We start from the raw sequence: 9,475 nt of genomic DNA, 5'->3' as shown, positions 1-9,475 counted from the left end.
ACAGGTGAGTAGGAGTGGAGGAGGCTGGGGCAGGGCAGGCTGAGTAGGCCCCTGTTTAGAGTTAAGGGCTATGCCACACCCACCCTCCTATTCATCCAATTTCCTGTCCGCCCAGCACAGATGTTTTTACTATCCCTTCTGGGGAAACACCAGGTTCTTCCTTCGGGGTGGGGATGGCGGGCAGACAAGTCCAGACTGCTTCGAGGAGCCATTGGCCAGGGATATTGCCTAGGGACAGCATGGAGGTAGAACCTCATTTGGCAATGCCCTGGCCATGCTGGGGTGAAAGGTCATAGGCCATGCCTGATCTTGAGCCTAGGAAGGGTCTCTAAGACTGGGTCTAGGTAGGCAGTACCTCCTACTAGTAGCCTTTCCCAGCTGGAAAGGCTTGGGCTTTTCCCTCCCTAGACAAAGTTGCTGGGCGGGCCTCTGCTTATCTACTAGTTTTTATACTAGACAGAGCCCCTTTGATATGTGTGGTCCCTGAATCCCCCGCCTTGACCTCAACTGGTGATCAGCAAATGTTTGTTGAGTGAACGCATAAATGAACACCATAGAGCTGTTCCAGAAGGGAGGTATGGCCTTGTTCATACAATGGATTTTGGGAGAAGGGATGTGAATCTCTATAATATGCTGTGATGTGTGGCTGTTAAAGATGGTTGTGGATTCATTAAGTGACACACACTGGGTGTACTCAATGAGGTCTGCTAGAGGCCACAATAGTGGGAATGTCCACTCATTCATTCATGTATTTTTGTTCACCAATTCCTCTCTAGGCTCTGGGTGCCAGACCCTATGCTAGAGCTGGAGACACAGTGATGAACAGGTTAGAGGCAGTCCCCAGGAGGGCCAAATGGTAAATGAAGTAGACATTGAATGAGGTCAGGTAGCATGTGTGAAACTCATCCATGAGGAGCTTTGGGGCCTATGGCAGGATCTGGCTCAGGCTAGACCCAGAAAGCCTTTTGAAAGAAACCACCTTTTGGGAAGAGAATGTTCTAGGCAGGAGGAATAACACATTCAAAGGCCAGCGAACTGAAAAGTGCCTGGAGTGGCTGCAGCATCAAGTTTGAGGCTGTGCATAAGAAGAGAGACCATCAGGGCTGGATAAAGGGGATTGGCAGCATTGGCAAGATTTGTGTCTACCCTTGGGTCCATGGAATACCTTTGAGAGGTTCTATACGGAAATAACATGATGGGAATCACATGGTTACAATGTCATTCTGCCCTGTGTAATGGAGTAAGGATAGAGGGAGCGGAGTAGAAAAGTGGGCTAAGATGGATTGTCCAAGTGAGAGATGGTGGTGTCCTGAATTTGGTCTGCGACAGCAGGGTTGGGGAGAAGTAAGTGAACTGAGAGAGATCCACCAGGTAAGATCTCCAGGGTGGGCATGCAGTGGGAAAGAAAAGGGAAGTGACTGGGAGATGGTGATATTTGCTGAGATGTAGGACATGCTGGGGCAGAAGCAGTTTGGGTGGTGTGGGCTGTGGTATGGGGGAGATGTTTCATCCTGGCTGAACCTGCAGCTGGAGATGCCCCAAAAGCAGTGGCAGGGGGGTCCCCATACGGGACTACCCCAAACTATCCTGAAATGGTTGGGATTCCAAAGAAAGTAGCACTAAATGCCAGGGTGATCAGTCCAAAGCATTTATTAGGGAAATTTCTCGGTCTCTGAGGGGGCTGCAGTACATCCTCTAGGCAGACAGCGAGACAGGGATGTTCTATCTAGGTATGCCTGCTGCAAGGGGGGTCTGGGTATGGAATTTATATGAGATTTTAAGGAATTTGGCTCAGGGTCGGGGCTAGTTTCTTTCAGTGTTTCGGGCAACCATCTAAACACCTTTATCAGTGCCTGGGAATGTTTAAGGCCCCAGCTTGGGCTCAAGCCTACAGGAAAAAACCTTTGGCTGTCTGGGTCATAGAGTGGTCAAGGCATTTGGTATTTGTCAGGAGAGAGAAAAAAGTGAGGGAACCTGGGGGACCCTACATGAGATAATGAGTTCACTTATCAAGTGGCCATAAAGAAAAGGCTGTGACGATGTGGGTCTGGAGTGGACCCAGGCTGGAGATTCAAAACTGAGTGATAGATTTACATGGGTCCAGAAGCCTTTGAGGGCATGGAGGAGTGTCAAATGTAGTGGATTAAATGGTGCCCCCCAACCCCACCAAATTGCATTCATGTCCTACTACCTGGATCCTGTGAATGTGACCTTATTTGGAAAAATGGACCTTATAGATATTATTAAGTTACAGATTATTAGGGGAGCTGTTGCAGTGGTTCCAGGGCCTGCAAGAGTCATCAGCATTCAGGGAGGCTTCAGTGCCAAACCTCCCTGGATTACCTGGGTAGACCTCCCAATCTGCCCTGGATTACCTGGGTAGACGCTACAGCCAATGACAGTTATTTTTATAAGAAACAGAAGGGCAGAAGATGCAGACACCGAGGAGAAGTGCAGGTGAAGATGGGGCAGAGATTCGTATGATACAGCCACAAGCCAAGGAACTCCTAAGCCACCAGGAGCTGGAAGAGGCAAGGAGGGGTTCGCCCCTAGAGCCTTCAGAGGGAGCACACGCCGGTAACATTTTGATTTTGGACTTCTGGCCTCCAGAACTGTGAGAGAATAAAATTCTGTTGACTTAAGCCACCTAGTTCATGGTAATTTGTTGTGGCAACCCCAGGAAATGAATAGATCAGGAGCCCAGATGGAGTCTGAGGGCCTTATGTTAAGGGCTGAGTGGTGAAAGTGAGGCTACAAAGGCAGAGGTCAGAAATGGTATCTTCTGGGTGGAGGCAGGTAGAGGAAAAGGAATATAAAAACAAATGAATGGCCACTTCCTGCAAGGCAGGAAGACCAAGGAGACATGATCCTCAGAAGTCCTGCCCCTTCTCAAGGCTGCAGATTTTTAGGAGGATATCTGACCAATGCTGTGGTCCTGAGCTGCCAGGACTCCAAGACCCTGCGGAGGTCTTACTCATGCCTTTGGAGACTAAATCCTACAGTGTGGAGCAAGGTATTGAGGAGATATCCGTCCATTCAAGGAGTTAGCAAATATTGAGCCCAGTTTGGTGGTGGGAAAATGGCAATGGACAAATGCATGCATAGTTTATGTACTCCCAGACCTCCCAGGCCAGTCGGGGAAGACGTTACCCAAGCGATCATTCAATTCTATCAACTGTGGCGAGTGTTACGAAGCACACGGGGACATGAGAAGCTGTTATGGGAGGTTTTGTGTGTGTGGTTTTTTTTTTTTTTTTTTTTTTTTTTTGAGACAGTCTTGCTCTTGTCACCCAGGCTGGAGTGCAATGGCACGATCTTGGCTTACGGCAACCTCTGCCTCCTGGGTTCAAGTGATTCTCCCACCTCAGCCTCCCTAGTAGCTGGGATTACAGACACCGCCATCATGCGTGGCTCACTGCAAGCTCTGCCTCCCGGGTTCACGCCATTCTCCTGCCTCAGCCTCCTGAATAGCTGGGACTACAGGCATGCGCCATCACACCCGGCTAATTTTTTGTATTTTTAGTAGAGACGGGGTTTCGCCATGTTAGCCAGGATGGTCTCGATCTCCTGAACTCGTGATCCACCTGCCTCGGCCTCCCAAAGTGCTGGGATTACAGGCGTGAGCCACCGTGCCTGGCCATGCCCAGCTAATTTTTGTATTGTTGTAGAGACGGGGTTTCACCATGTCGGCCATGCTGGTCTCGAACGCCTGACCTCAGGTGATCCGTCCGCCTCAGCCTTCCAAAGTGCTGGGATTACAGGCATGAGCCACCGTGCCTGGTCTGTTATGGGAGGTTTTGACCTACTCAGGGAAGTAAGGAAAATCTCTCTGCCTCTGAGGGAATCTAAAGGATTGTGAAGGTTTTAATCAGGGAGGGAAAAATTTTTTCTAGACAGAAGGAACAGCATGTATAAAGGTCTGGGGTGGGGAGGGGGAATGGCCAGTTAGAGAGACTGGAGGAAGTTCGATGTGGTTACAGAAGTGAGCAGAGGCCAAACCATGTGGAACCTTATAAACCACTTTTCGATGTTTCTCAAGATCAGGGCAATTTCCCAGCTGCAAGTAATGGGCTCAGATCTGCATTTTGAGATCATCATGGTTGTAGTGAAGGAGAGATGAGAGGGAACAAAAATGGAGGAGCAGCCAGTCAGGAAAGTGTTGCCATCACTCATGTGAAAAAGATGGAGAGAAGTGGGTGGATTAGAGGGAGATTTAGGGGTAAAATTGAACAGACTTGGGATATAGGTAAATAGGGTCTGGGGATGAGGGAGAGGGAGCTGCCAAGTATGACTCCCAGGCTTCTGGTTAGGTAACTGATGGGAAGTATCTCCTTCAGTACAGCAGTGAAGACAGGATGTGTGGAGGGGGAAGATGTGGGGGGAGAACAATAACTCTGTGTTGGACATGTTGCCATTGAGGTGCCTGTGGACACTCAAGTGGGGATGTACACTGAACAGTGAGTTACATGAATCTGGGGTTCAGCAGTAAGGATAAGGGTAAAGAGAGAAATTTGTGTCACCTGCGTGTAAAGAGAAGTGTGAAGTGGAAAGCCTAGACCTGAGTTTTGAGGAACCCCCAACCTTTACTAATAGGGAGAGGATGCTGAAGAAGCTTGAGCAGAGGTGGCCAGAAAGGATGAGGGGAAACCAAGGGAAATCAGTGTTCCAGAGGGGCTGTGGTCATCGCTGGGTGTCAGACACTGCTCAGGGCCCTGGCAGATGAGGTCTGAAGAACAGTCGTTGAATTTGGAGATTGGAGGCTACAGTTTATTGAGACCTGGTTTGGTGCTGTTAGGGAGCTAGAAGGCTGACTGCAGGGCCTGAAGAGTGGGAGAGACAGCTCCTTTAGGGCCTGAAGAGTGGGAGAGATGTGAGGATGGGGAGACAGCTCTTTCAAGAAATTCCGCTGCGGTTGAGAACAGAGACACTCAGTGGGGTCGAATGAGGGTTTTGTTCCCATAGTAGAGGCTTGAACACATTTACAGGCCAATGGGAAAGATCCAGTTGAGAGCGGGTAGTTGAGCCTTCAGGAGAGAAAAGGGATGTTCCATGGGGCAAACTCCTGAGAAGGGGGAGGAGATGGAAGGAAGCTTCTGTGGATGTAGCAGATGCAGGAGGGTTTGTGTAGTTTTAGCCGGGCTCGAGCCGGTGGCTGACGCAGGCAGGAACAATGGCTCACCCATGTTTTGTGTGTATTTCCGTGGGCGTGCTCCTGCTTTCCCCAGGTCTGGGCCGCCTGCCTGGCCCGTGTGCCGTAGGGAATATCCACACTGGGCCTGGGCGGAGGCTGGGCATCTCCCGCTCTGGGCTTGCTCCCTGATGAGATTCTCAGACCGTGCTTCCCCTCATTCATGAGAGGAAGGTTCACAGAGCAGGCGTGGGAACCTGCCTGGCCGCCAGGGCCTCCTCCCGCTCAGGCTGAGGTTTGCTGCATCTCTGTCCTTATTCCCTTCCAGACTGGATTGGCTGAACCAGGTGTCCACTCTTTTTGGCCCATGGCATAAAGAAGGGTTTGGGCAACCCAGTGTGCCCCAGGTTGTTACCGCCCCCCCGCCTCCGCCCCCACCCAGCCTTTGATGGGCCCCCTTCTCATCAATCCATCACCCCTGCACATGCCACCAGGACTGCCTGGACCAGAGCCCGGGACTCTCTGAAACCCACTAAGAGCTCGGCCCTGGGAATGGGCCTCCCAATCTCGGTCTCCAGGGGGTGGGCCCCAGGTCCCTAGTCTTCCTCAGGGTCTTCTCCACTGTTCTGCCTCCTCTCCTGATACCCAGTTCCTAGCCGGGGTGACCCCAGCCTCCCGTAACAGCCTCCTTGTGGTGGTGCTGGGAAGAAGGGGCCCGTGTACCCGGCAGGGCCCCCCAGGCAATGGGCATGAGCGCAGGCAGGGAAATCCGTCAGCCTCCAGGGACGCTCTCCCTACAGCCCCGGCGCGGGGATCGGGTCGTGGCGACCTCTCCAGACGCCCAGGGGCTGGGCAGGAGGGCGGGCCAAGGCCCGCAGGTGGGGGCGCCAAAGCCAGGCGGGCGCGGAGTACGTGCGGTGGGCTGCGGGCGGCATGAAGGGCGCGGGCGGCCAGCTCCGGCTCCAGCTCCGGCTCCGGCTCCCGCGAGGCCGGGTAGCCTGGGCGTTCCCAGGGGTCGCAGAGGACGGCGAACCCCGCCGGAGCCACCGGAGCTGGGGACCAGGACGCAGGCAGGCGTGTGGAGCGTGAGGTGGGGACGTGGCGGCGGCTCAAGTGGGCGGAGCCCCGGCAGCGGCCGGAGGCGGAGTCGCCAAGGGAGGAGGCGCCGAGCTGACCGGGCGACGCCGCGGGAGGTTCTGGAAACGCCAGGAGCTGCGAGTGTCCAGGTGAGCGCCCCGCCCGCTCAGCCGCCAGATCAACCCTAGCGCTGGGGCGCGGGCTGGGGTCGCCAGGCGGTGCGTTCTGCCCGCGCGGGGCTGAGAGCTAGGGGCCGGGGCCGGGGGTCGCGCCGCTAGCCGCCAGCAGTGCAGTCCGGGCCGCAACCCTGCACCCTCCACCCTGTTTCTGCACCCGTCTGGGTTCTTGTCCCGCCGCCCGCAAGCTTTCCCGAGCTCAGGGTGGTGAGGTCAGCGGCGCCCTTCGTGCAGTTCCATCGGCTGTCGGGCGGGGCTGGGAACTTGGCCGCTCTTCCCTGTCAGGCTCCCGGGAAGTGGCGGCCTGACCCCGGGCTGCCGGCTGTTGGGAGCGGGGGCGCGGCGTCCGCCTGGCCCTGAGGGGCCTCTTCATATTGGCTAAGCCCGTTCTGCACGCTCCCAAGGGCTGGGAGTCCTAGGTCTTGTCCGGGCAGGGTCCAGCTTGGAGCCCATTAGATGGGCCATTGGATCAGAAAGTCTTTTCTCCCCCAGACATCCTTGTGGAACCAGCGTTGTTTTTCCTTGGCAGCTGCGGAGACCCGTGATAATTCGTTAACTAATTCAACAAACGGGACCCTTCTGTGTACCAGAAACCGCAAGCAGTTGCTAACCCAGTGGGACAGGCGGATTGGAAGAGCGGGAAGGTCCTGGCCCAGAGCAGTGTGGTGAGCGCTGTGCTGGAAGGGAATGCGGGCAGTGGGTACTTGGTAGAGCACTGACTACCTCCGGCCAGAGGACTTCCCGGAGGAGGTGACCCATGAGCTGGAGTGGTCAGAGGAAGGCTGGCAAAAGGGCAGCGTGGACAGAGGAACAGCCTATGTGAGTGGGAGCAGAGACCTTGGCCAATGCCATTCCTTATGGCCTTGTAGTGGAAGCAAGGTGATGGGGAAGGAACACTGTAGGGGATAGCTGTCCACGGACGCTGTCTACAAGACCCTGGAGTGAGATAACGTGCCTGGTACTGTGCCCTGCATGTGTAAGATGCCCAGTTGAACTTCGCAGCAGGAGCCTGGATCAGGGCACTTCCTGCCTCAGGTATTGCTGGAAAGCCCAGGTGGGTCCCTGGCCTTTGTATTCTATTTGACTTTATGATGGTACAGGAGAATACAAAAAACTATCCGGGCATGGTGGCGCGTGCCTGTAGTCCCAGCTACTCGGGAGGCTAAGGCAGGAGAATCGCTTGAACCTGGGAGGCAGAGGTTGCAGTGAGCCGAGATCGCGCCACTGCACTCCAGCCTGGGAGACAGAGCGAGACTCCATCTTAAAAAAAAAAAAAAAAAAAGAGAGATGGTGCAGGAGAGCATTGGGATCCCTCCCAAGACTGTGACTGTTGTCTTTTGCTGTAGAGTGACACCCGAGATTTGTGCTTCTTGATAATAGACTACCTGGGGCCTCACAGCCCCAGCCCTCTTGTAGGAAATCCTGTCCTAAGAGCAAGGGCTGGAGTCCGTTACGTTGTAGCTTGGGGCATTCTTAAATGTCCCAGACTTTGTAGAGATCCATTGTCCACCTAAGAATTTATAGGATGTTTTTGGGGTCTGCTGCTTGTTCTCAGCCTGTGTCTCATCTGACATTAGCAGGTTCCATAATTTAGTCTCTGTTAAATGAACTAGGATTTCCTTTGGCTTGTACTTAAACTGCCCCTGAAGTGTCCAAGGTGCAGCCTCTCACTGTGGTTCTGGGCCTCAGCGCCCAGTCTCTCTGGTTGCTTCTCCCCACTCACAGAATGTTTGGTCTTTGAATTCTTTTCTTTTAGGGCCTCCTTGTTCTTACACAGCCGAGTGTCCACTGTGTGGCCCAGCCAATGAAGCCACGTAGCAAGGATGGAGTGAGTTGGCTGGGGGCCTCATCCCAAAGATGCTGTCATACTGGATCACCCTAGTTCTCTGAGAGCTCAGCAGGCAGACTTGGTGACAGCTTAGCTGAGGCATTGTCTGTGGCATGTGATAGGCCCTTGTATCCTGTCGAAAACTCTGCATTGGGGTACTCTAGAAAGTGCTTACTTAGTCACTGGTTTAGACTGGCCCCAGCTGATCTCAGTTCATCCCTTGAGTGCCTTCTGCCTGTTTGGCTTCTGACTGGAGCGTGCCTGGGGCTAGAATGAGGGACGACAGAGAGGAGGTGGCCGAGGCACTATTCTTGCCTGTGGGTAGCTCGTACTCTGAGATTGCTGCTACATATTGGCAGCTGGCCATGTGCCAGGGGAGGAGCCCGGCTGTGAGTGCTCATCAAAGGAAGAGACTACGTGGGTGCAGCTCTGAGGAATGAGTCAGTTGAGGGAATCTAGGGTCTCCTCATTTCCTAAGAAGGCCTCCCTTTTTCACTCTGCCCTCCCACATCCTTGGGAGGGTCTGAGACTGGAAGCAAGGCCTTGGCTGATGTGTGGCCACGCTGGCTGATAGTGTGCAGAGGGCTAGGAGGTGTGTCCCTGGCTCCTGGGGTCTGTCAAGAGTTTACTATTATGCAGATGGAAGTTGGCAGGAAAAGCTGTGATGCAAGTACATGCAAGCCCAGCAGAGTGCTGGAGTGAGAGTTAAACTTCGGGAAAGTTGCTCACATCTAGTAATTTGGACATTTGAAGTTCCTTAGGGTAAGACATCAGCCTGTCCTAGAGCAAAGAGGGCTGGAAGGTCCTGTGGTCTGTGGGCTTTGTGTTACGGACATGGAATGAGAGATAGAAAGACAGTTTTTTTTTTTTTTTTCCTCAGAGCAGAGGGGAATGAAAAGTCTGAATGATTTACTGGAGCCCTAGAAGAGAGTTCTTGTTCAGCTGGTGTCATTGCAGGGCAGAGGATTAAGTGTTTGGGTAGAGTGCTCTCCAGCTCAGATGGAATCTATCTGAGCCTGGTAACAGGCCAGCATCTGCTCTGGACCTTTCAGGAAGTGCTTGCTTTGAGTGTGGCCTGTTTTGTACCTGGCACTCTGAGGTCCAGGGTGTAGTGGAGATCCTCAGGCCTGGGTACTTGTAGGAGCCTGGAATGAGCAGGTCAGAGGCATATAAGTACCTGAGTTCCTAGAGTATTGGTCCAATCCCCCGCCTTTTGCTAGAGAACATTGCTTGATGAGCTTTAGAGCCAGTGATTGACCAGTTCCA

General features: G+C 53.5%; 1 protein-coding gene across 6 annotated transcripts in view; it reads left to right on the top strand.

The window, feature by feature from the left end:
* Window positions 1-6,080: 6,080 nt before the first annotated feature.
* P4HA2 (prolyl 4-hydroxylase subunit alpha 2) overlaps window positions 6,081-9,475 on the top strand; it is a 98,907-nt gene continuing 95,512 nt past the window's right edge. Inside the window, exons 1-2 of one of the 6 annotated variants that reach the window (XM_003829310.7) lie at window positions 6,251-6,354; window positions 6,911-7,046. The gene's annotated coding sequence lies outside the window, so the exon portion shown is untranslated. Of the gene's footprint in view, window positions 6,355-6,873; window positions 7,047-9,475 lie in introns of those variants that run through there. The other 5 variants (XM_008954679.6, XM_055112627.2, XM_003829308.5 and 2 more) reach the window with 5 other exon arrangements.

This window comes from Pan paniscus, chromosome 4, assembly GCF_029289425.2.
Source record: "Pan paniscus chromosome 4, NHGRI_mPanPan1-v2.0_pri, whole genome shotgun sequence".
Classification (NCBI taxonomy): Eukaryota; Metazoa; Chordata; class Mammalia; order Primates; family Hominidae; genus Pan; species Pan paniscus.
Note: the sequence above shows the minus strand (reverse complement) of the source record. Positions and strands in the feature narration are given on the sequence as shown.